The sequence below is a fragment of the Physeter macrocephalus genome, chromosome 8, assembly GCF_002837175.3.
Source record: "Physeter macrocephalus isolate SW-GA chromosome 8, ASM283717v5, whole genome shotgun sequence".
Taxonomy (NCBI): Eukaryota; Metazoa; Chordata; class Mammalia; order Artiodactyla; family Physeteridae; genus Physeter; species Physeter macrocephalus.
In genome coordinates this window covers 106,061,904-106,070,720 of record NC_041221.1, presented here as the reverse complement: position 1 = coordinate 106,070,720, position 8,817 = coordinate 106,061,904, and the positions used below count along the sequence as shown (strand labels likewise).

The 8,817-nt window shown below is 40.3% G+C and overlaps 1 long non-coding RNA gene across 1 annotated transcript; it reads right to left on the bottom strand.

Annotated features, from left to right (window-relative positions):
- Positions 1-875: 875 nt before the first annotated feature.
- Positions 876-5,613, bottom strand: LOC114486750 (uncharacterized). The gene is made up of 3 exons (XR_003681003.2): positions 5,361-5,613; positions 1,950-2,082; positions 876-1,636 (listed from the first exon to the last, which is right to left on the bottom strand). It is a non-coding gene; the product is annotated as an uncharacterized lncRNA (long non-coding RNA).
- Positions 5,614-8,817: the final 3,204 nt, after the last annotated feature.

Sequence of the window (8,817 nt, the reverse complement as noted above, 5' to 3'; positions counted from 1 at the left end):
TTACACATGAGATCTAGAATTTAGCAATACTTACTGTCCATAGCACTTGGTATGTACCTATATGGATTTTTAATACAATGGCTCACTCAGTAGCTCAATTAGTTGTCATCAGTGAAGGTGACTTCAATATAATTTAACACATTTGTAGGAGGATCAATTATACACCAGATTTATTCCAAACACTGGAGATATGTTGATAAACAAAACAAATAATTGCCCCTTGAAAATTTATAGTAACATGGTGAAGACATGGTGATAACATGTGTATCATTATTAATGATAATTAGACATGCAATTGCAATCAGGCAGGCTCATATTTTGGTGGCCAGACAGGATTACAAATACAGGCCCACATACCATATGTCTAAATATTTAAAGCTAATAAACTGTTAAATAAAATATGTTCTATTTTCCTTCCTTGAAAAACATATTTCATAGAGACAAAATTGAAAAATATGAGAAAAATTACAGCCTTTATATGACTTAAAGTTGGCAAAATGTCAAAAATGACTGAACTAATTTTTATTGCATTTGTCTGAGTGTTATGTTGATCAGCTAGAGATATTTGAATGAATAATAAAGACGTACATAATTCATAAAAAATCATGTATTTATTCCATAAAATTTATTTTTTGCCTTAATTCCAACAAAATCACTAATTAAGACATCACAGTCAAGATTTTTCATATAATTTGTGTTCTATTGAAAGTAATGTCTAAAGAATTAAAATAGTAAGATACAATTTTATTAAAATACATACAATTTGAATTTATTTTTATAAAAATGTAAATGAAAGTAAAGCTTAAAAATGAAAGAAGTTAAAATTGACTTATATTTTCAAAAAATTTTTTTCTTTAGCAGAAAGGAGAATGGTAGCTGCCAGGAGCTGGGGAGGGGGAAAAGAGGGAGTATCGTTGTTCAATGGGTATAGAGATTCGGTTTTGCAGCGTGAAAAATTTCTAGAGATTTGTCATACAACAAGACACATATAGCTAGCACTACTATACTGTACACTTAAAAGTGGTTAAGATGGTAAATATTATGTTATGTATTTTATACAAAAAAAATTTTCTTTTAAAATATCCAAAGTCTATTAAAATTTAAAAAAATTTAAATATACATTATTTAAAGGCTAGATTTCCATTTAACGTTTTAAATATAAATCTTGTCATATATTTTTGTTAAAAACAACTATTTGCAGCCCCATTATTAAATGTCCATCTAGCCGTCAATGTAAAGAATCAGTATCATACTTCACTCATGTTACATAGAGACCCGTGTATATATTCAAATACCAGAGTGATACACATTAGCAGCCATGTGTAGCTGTTCTGAATGCCACGTTAGCGTGTGAGTACCTTCGGAATCCCCAGTTGGAGAAAGAAGAGAAGCAAGTAAATGCATACTTGGCGCTGCCAGGAAATGGTGTCTTGTTATGTTAAAATCCATTGCATTCAAGCTTTGTGAAAGTAAGAATTTGACAAGTTAATTAATTTGTCATTTCTCTTACCTAAGTGCTTCTGCTGAGGAAATCCTCCCCCTCCCGTATTCTGAAGCAGAGTCCATCCCCTCCAGCTTGCACCTTAGCTGCAGACCTGCATGGCATTTGGATGTGGTTGCCATTTGTGTTGAGGATCTAGGACAAGAGAAGTGAATGTGAGTTTCCCCGGGGCTTAAAGGTGGTATTTAGGAGAACCGTGACCCAGGGGTTAGCACTGAATTTAGGATCCTGAATGACGGAAGGGCCTACAGAATTGCTAAGTAAATAAAATGTAGCATCCCCTGGCTTTCCCCACCTCTGGAGCTCCTTCCCGCAGCCCTGGGGGTTCCACCATCACTGTGGACCCTCTCTTGTTGGGGCTCCACGTTCTCCCCTTTACTTTCCCCTCAACAGAACTTCTTGTACTTCACTTGTGACTTGTTCTCTACCAAATGCTGTAAAAACCCACTTTTCCTGAGAGTAGGTGACTTAGGCAGGTTTCTTCGCAGAGTACACTCTTGAGTTTGATTGGTGCCTTCTGGATCCAGTGCCTTTTTCCCCTGAAGATCATCTTCAATATTCAGAATTTGGGTCACTGGATCCTGCAGTTGGGGGACATATTTTGGGAAAGATAGGTGTGATTTAAACATCTCCAAAACATTCCTTATTAAAATTTCACAATTGTGAATTCTTCCCCAATTCAAATATTTTTAATTATGTTAACTAATTCGATCCCCATTAGCCATTTTTCCATTATTGTTGGTCTTACTTTAGTCTAATTTTCAAGGGGCAGATTGATATTGCTTTTAACACCCCACAAGGAAGCTCCCCGTGTTTGGGGTTCCTTCCTGATTAACAGTTGATCCTTTAGAGACATAAAGGAAGTCAGGACAATGGCTGGGGCTTTAATTTGCTCCCACATTCTGATTCATTAATTTGATAAATTATATTTGGACAAGCCCAGATCGTCATATGTCACATGTCCTTTAAAGTCAGGCTTTGTAAGTCACCCTACCTTATATGCTAGTGACCTTGCATGACAACAATAGCAACATTAGTGACTGTGGAAAATGCCATTTAAGGACGGCAAAAAACTAAAAATCTTTATGAAAGGTAATAAAAGTTAATTTCGGTAGACACTTTTCAAAATTAAATGGTTGAGACACCTTACATTTTTCTCATAATTCTAAAAATAATTAGATCACAATGTGGATTAATTTCTTGTCACATTTAATTTCTTAGACAAAAGCTGTTGTTGAAAAAATCCCCAAATGAAACCATTCAGACAATACTACCCCCCTTTTTTCCCCTTGCATTTTTCTCTGTGAAGATAAAGCTTAGGCTTCCTAGAATTGCCACTACACACCAAGATGGGATTTATTAATCTGGTGGCTAATTTTCTTAAAAGAAAAGATCGTTAAACAATCAACCTGCTGATTGAGAAAGAAATCCTCACATTGACTCCTTACAATATTTCAGGTAATAGATTTGACTGCTCAAAAATCTTATTTTCAAGAGCCCAAAATGGAAAAAAATTATACATACAGTATGCTGGCAGCCATGATGGGCTCTTAACCTGTAGTACCCTAGTTTTCATTTAGAAAAATCAGCGTTCTGATCCCACCTCCACCATTCACTCTCTGGTGACACTAAGTGCCTTCATCACTCTGAGCCTTGGTTTCTTCATCTATAAATGTGAGATACTAATACCTACTCTTTGGCTACTGTGAGGATGAAATGAGACGATAAATGTAGAGCACTTAGCACAGGTCAGCGTTCAGTTTATTTAAGTCCAGCTGAGAAAGCCAGCTGAACTTTCAGGACAGGACAAAATATTGTCCACTTGGCATCAAATTAAGACTTACAGGTAGTGAAATGGCTTTGAAATAGGGAAGGACGCACATTTGCAAGGGACCATCTAAATCCCAGGCTCAGGGAGGTTATGGGACACTTCAGATTCACACATGTAGTGATAGTCTTAGTTAGGGTCATCTGCTGTATGTCCCAGGAACTATGTGACCCTTGAACTCAGAGCCACCTGGCCTCTTACCTGCTGTGGAGATGCTCCCAAGAACAGGGCCTAGGTCAGAGGTGAGAGCCAGGGAGCCTGCATGGGGAGCTGGGGGGACCTGCTGCCGAGGGGCACCTGAGGAAACAATCGACAGCTTGAACTCGGCAGTGCACGGCTGGGGAGGGCCGTCCGAGTGGGTGGGCAGCGTTTCTTGAGGATGACCAGCCTCATTCACTGACTAAAATACTCTCCACAGCTGAGATGGAGGTGAGCTAGTGGTAAAGCCAGAGACTGGGGTCCCTTGAGCCTAAAAGGAAGAAAGGATTTCCATACACCCCCTACTCCTTATCCACCACTTTCCCTGCCTCCCCTTCTCTGGGTCACTGTGCTTTCCTTTTCTGCCACCAGGCCCTCTCCATGGCCGCTCCCAGCCCATGCAAGCTGGTAAAGCATGGCCTCTAGAGTCAGACACCAGAGTTCAGATCCCAGCTCAGCCACTAGTTAGCATTTGGCAGATTACTTAATCCTTTGATTCTCCATTTACTTGTCTGTAAAATGGGATCATTTAACACTATTTATTTCACAAGTGGTTGTGAAAGATTAAACAAAAACTTCTCAGTAAATGCTAGCTCTTACAAAACTTCAAGAAATAGTTATTTCCTGAGTGTATAGTGTGTGCCAGGCAGGTGTAGAAATAGGAGATTCAGCGGGGAGGAAAGCTATTCTGCCATCCTCCAGCAGAAAGGAACAGATATCAACAAAAAAATCATAGTCACAACAACAATGAAAAGAACAGGTACATGGTGCGATGAGAGTATATAAGGAAGGGCCCGGGAGGGCTTCCCATAGAATGTGACAACTTGGTGTGTGTTAACCCAGGAGGGAGCCCTGGTCCAGCATTAGCTGGACCAGAACTTTTATCCACTTTGTGAAGGGTCCCTCAGTGGAGGTGTGCCTATGCATTTCCAGTGAATATGTGGGTATTTTGGGAAACAATCTGAATGGGGCCATGGTTTAAGGATGACTCCTCAGTAGGAGATTTAAACTATGAGAGATTTAAATATTCAGGTTAGCCTACATGAATGAACCAGAAAGTGGAAGGATTCTTTAGGTGACAATTGAGATCTGTAGTTTCAGCATTAACTTGTGGTTACCACACACTTTGTCCAAAGACTTCATTCTCTCACATTTATAATCCCCTTCCTGTGGTGGCACACTCCGCCCCAGCCCATGTCAGCCAGTCCCCACCAGGCACCCTGTGCCTCGGTGGATCCTTTCACTGTTTCCTTGACCTGCCAAAAATGCACCTCCTGCTGCCCAAACTCCTGCTGTCTCTGTAGCCTAGACGACACTATGTCCTCTCTGCATACTTCCCAAACTCTCCTTACGGAAAGCAAAATTGGCCACTCCATCTTCTACATCATTCCCTGGCCCTCGACTCGTCTGTCTGTCTCACCAGCCCAGGGGTCGATCAAGGCCAGGAGATAACTCCTTGCATTCCCTGTGTCCGACACATAGTGACACTCAATTAATTCCTGTAAAATGACTTGACTCTGACCATCCCTGTAACTCTGATACCCTGTAAAGCCTTAATTTTTCATAAAAAATAACAGTGTTTAGGAAGAAAATATCACTCCTATTACCTCATCTCCTAATTACATAGTGGCTTCCAAATCTTTAATTCTTTCATATATTTTCCTTATCCTAAATCCTACCCTCATTTGAACCCTGAATACATTCTTGGTACTTTGTAGAAGTTAATAAATGCATTTTATCTTATATTTATTTGCCCCAAACTATTCTTGACTAGGTACATATATAGATAGAGGTATAGCAGAGCCCCATAGATATTTAGAACGTTTAACTCACTTCGGAATGATTCCTGGGATTTGGGCTGGGCCAGCCATCTGGACCTCCTACTATGGGCTGTTGGGTGTCTCACAACCTTCCATGCCCTCATTTAGTGGGGTGACAGCTTGCTTCAGTGGTCAAATCCAGCCCCCATCTCCTTGAGCCCTTCTCCCACACCAGCCAATCTCTGAATGGTTATAGTGGACAGAGCTGAGGTGGTGGCCACGTGTCAGAGGTGGAGGGTGGAGAAGAAGGGAAAGGGAGAGCTCCCAGCTGCGTGACTGCCAGGGACTTCTGATGGTGGAAGCTGATGGAGTCAGGGGGTGAGAGGAGGACCAGCTGCTCAGCATCTATTTATAAGACTGTCATATGCGGAAGTGTGTCTGGCCGGCAGAAGCGAAGGGGGGTGGCGGGCTGAGCTGGCTCCTTATTTAGCTTTATGACACACACGCAGCCCAACTGTGAGAACCCACTCTGTGTGGAGACACCTGGTCAAATCTGCCTCCGCCAGACGGTGGGAAAGAACATTGACATTTCTCAATGGAATTGAAAAATGGCAGTGCAATTGAGTTTTCAGCAAGAACAATGAACTTTTTCTACCTTCTTTTGCTCCCTTGCTCAATCTTTGGTGCCTCCCATCAAAGCAACTGATGTTACCCCATCCCTGCGCCCAGGCCTCCAGGCCCTGTGACCTGATAGTCACGCGGCATTAGCCAGGAAAGAACAAAAGCGGAGTTGGACTCTTCTTCCAGATGGGCAGGAGCCATCAACGACTGTAGATTTTTACAAAACCAGCTAAGCAGCAGGAAACAGTGCCGGTTGGTCTCTTGGAGTGGAGGGAGGTTAATAGTGTGGTCCGTTTGGGGACCAATGTTATTTAATGTGTTTATTATTGATTTGGAGGAGCGAGTGGATAGTAAATTAGTGAAGGCCGTGGAGAGCACTAAGTTATTTCACTTATTAAACACCACAGAGAGTTGTGGAGAATTCAGGAAGGACTTTCCATGAAGTTAAAGAAATTAGAAATGAAAACGTCTTGTTAGATGATGTACTCCATCCCAGTGGGCCAGCATGGAATTGTTGCTGACAATAGAAAATACTTCCTAGAGTTTAATTCAACCTCAATTTTCAAATGTCTTGAGTGTGTTCCCCTTCCCCTGGGAACACAGAAGTTTGGTCTCTTCCCTAATGCCTGTCTCAAATTTCTCTTTTTAAATTCCATCTATTATACCTCTCAGCTATACCAGGGGGATGACGGTTCTTCGTTGGATTCTCAGTACTTCACTTCCTATACAGCACAATGAAGGCAGACCATTAACATTCCTCCTAGCCATTTCTGCTCCAAAGTATTTCTTTCATCTTTTCTTAAACCATTTTGTCATTATTCACTTTTCCTAGTCACCAAATCCTGGTAGCTACCCCATCTCCTAATTTCCCTTTCAGGTCCCAAAATAGTCTGGTTCTAGGCCTGGCAGGTTGTCCTGATGGCTCCATCTCTAACTCCAGAGGGAAGAAAATAATGGAAATTTTATACAAACATGTATTTATGCAAATACCTTTTTATATATCTATCCAATACAATGGCCTGTGGTTGAAGCTCAAAGTCCTAGAAATCAAGTGAGTATCTTGAAAACTCATTTCCAGCTTGCCATCTAGGTTCTCAAGTTCCAAGTATTTTTCTAGCTCTATTTGTGTTTTGGCTTACTATTCCCCCAGTGAACTGGTTTATGGTTTTCAATTCCCAGAGCAGGGAGTTCTAGGCCCCAGTGAAGTCGCATGAAGCATTTCTTGTTGTTTAAAATATTCTTGAACATGCTGAGAGATGGAGCAGCTTTCATGAGAGATGGCTCTTTAAATAAATGTAAAATTAGAAAAAAAATTGACACATCAGATTGCTTGACTACATCAAGAACATGGGTAAATACGATTTGAGGGTGGGGATGAAGTGTAACATGTGTCCAGCCAAGACAATGGAGGAGACTCCAACTTTTTACCCAATTTTAAATCAATTTTTTTCTTCCCATCTATAGTATCTTCCTATTTGTACCCCTCCTGCCACTGTGTATATGCACTTATTGACCTGCATGCTCCACAGTGTAGACAAGGAAGAGACAGTACTGGAGAAGCTGCATGGAAAAAAATCTTCCAGCTTTATTGTTATTTAGAGACCTTTTATAAAGCTTTCATTCTAGCATAACAGGCTTCTGCTTGGAGGTGTCCTTGCATTGCTTTGCTCTTGTCTGAGAGGAAATCTGGTCTTCCCAGCCCAAGATAAATGCTTGGGTCATCGTAGAAGGTTAGAGCCAGAGAAATCTTAAAGGTCATTTTAATTAATCCCTTCATTTCTAGATGCTGGAATGGAGAAACACAGGTTTCAACTCTGCTTGAATGCGTGAATCAACTCCAGCAACTCATCCGTGAGTAGGAGAATCAAAGAAAAAAATTTGACAAATGTGAATTAAAAAACTACCACTTCTTATGTAGTTGCAATATGACTATGAGTGGAACCTGCAAGCTTGTTTAAAGTGTATAGCAAGAGAGCTCAGCTCACTTATGTCTCTTATCAACACTCAGTTATTTTATCCCTGGAAATGTACCTTCTCTCTCTCTTTTTTAAAATTTTATTTTATATTGGAGTATAGTTGATTAACAACGTTGTGTTCATTTTAGGTACACAGCAAAGTGATTCAGTTATACATATACATGTATCTATTCTATTTCAAATTCTTTTCCCATTTAGGTTATTATAAAATATTGAGCAGAGCTCCCTGTGCTATACAGTAGGTCCTTGTTGGTTATCTCTTTTAAATATAAGTGTGTACATGTCAATCCCAAACTCCCAATCTATCCCTCTTCCCCACCCTTCCCCCCTGGTAAGCTCATTCTGTAAGTCTATGAGTCTGTTCCTGTTTTGTAAATAAGTTCATTTATATATATATATATATATATAAACATCTTTATTGGAGTATAATTGCTTTACAAATATGTACCACATCTTCTTTATCCATTCATCTGTCAGTGGCCATTTAGGTTGCTTCTGTGTCTTGGCTATTGTAAATAGTGCTGCAATGAACACTAGGGTGCATGTATCTTTTCGAATTATGGTTTTCTCCGGATATACGCCCAGGAGTGGGATTGCTGGGTCATATGTTAGCTCTATTTTTAGTTTTTTAAGGAACCTCCATACTGTTCTCCATTGTGACTGCACCAATTTACATTCCCACAAACAGTATAGGAGGGTTCCCTTTTCTCCACACCCTCTCCAGCATTTATTCTTTGTAGACTTTTTGTTGATGGCCATTCTGACTGGTGTGAGGTGATACCTCATTGTAGTTTTGATTTGCACTTCTCTAGTAATTAGCGACATTGAGCATCTTTTCATGTGCCTGATGGCCATCTGTGTGTCTTCTTTGGAGAAAGGTCTACTTAGGTCTTCTTCCCATTTTTTGATTGGGTTGTTTGCTTTTTTGATACT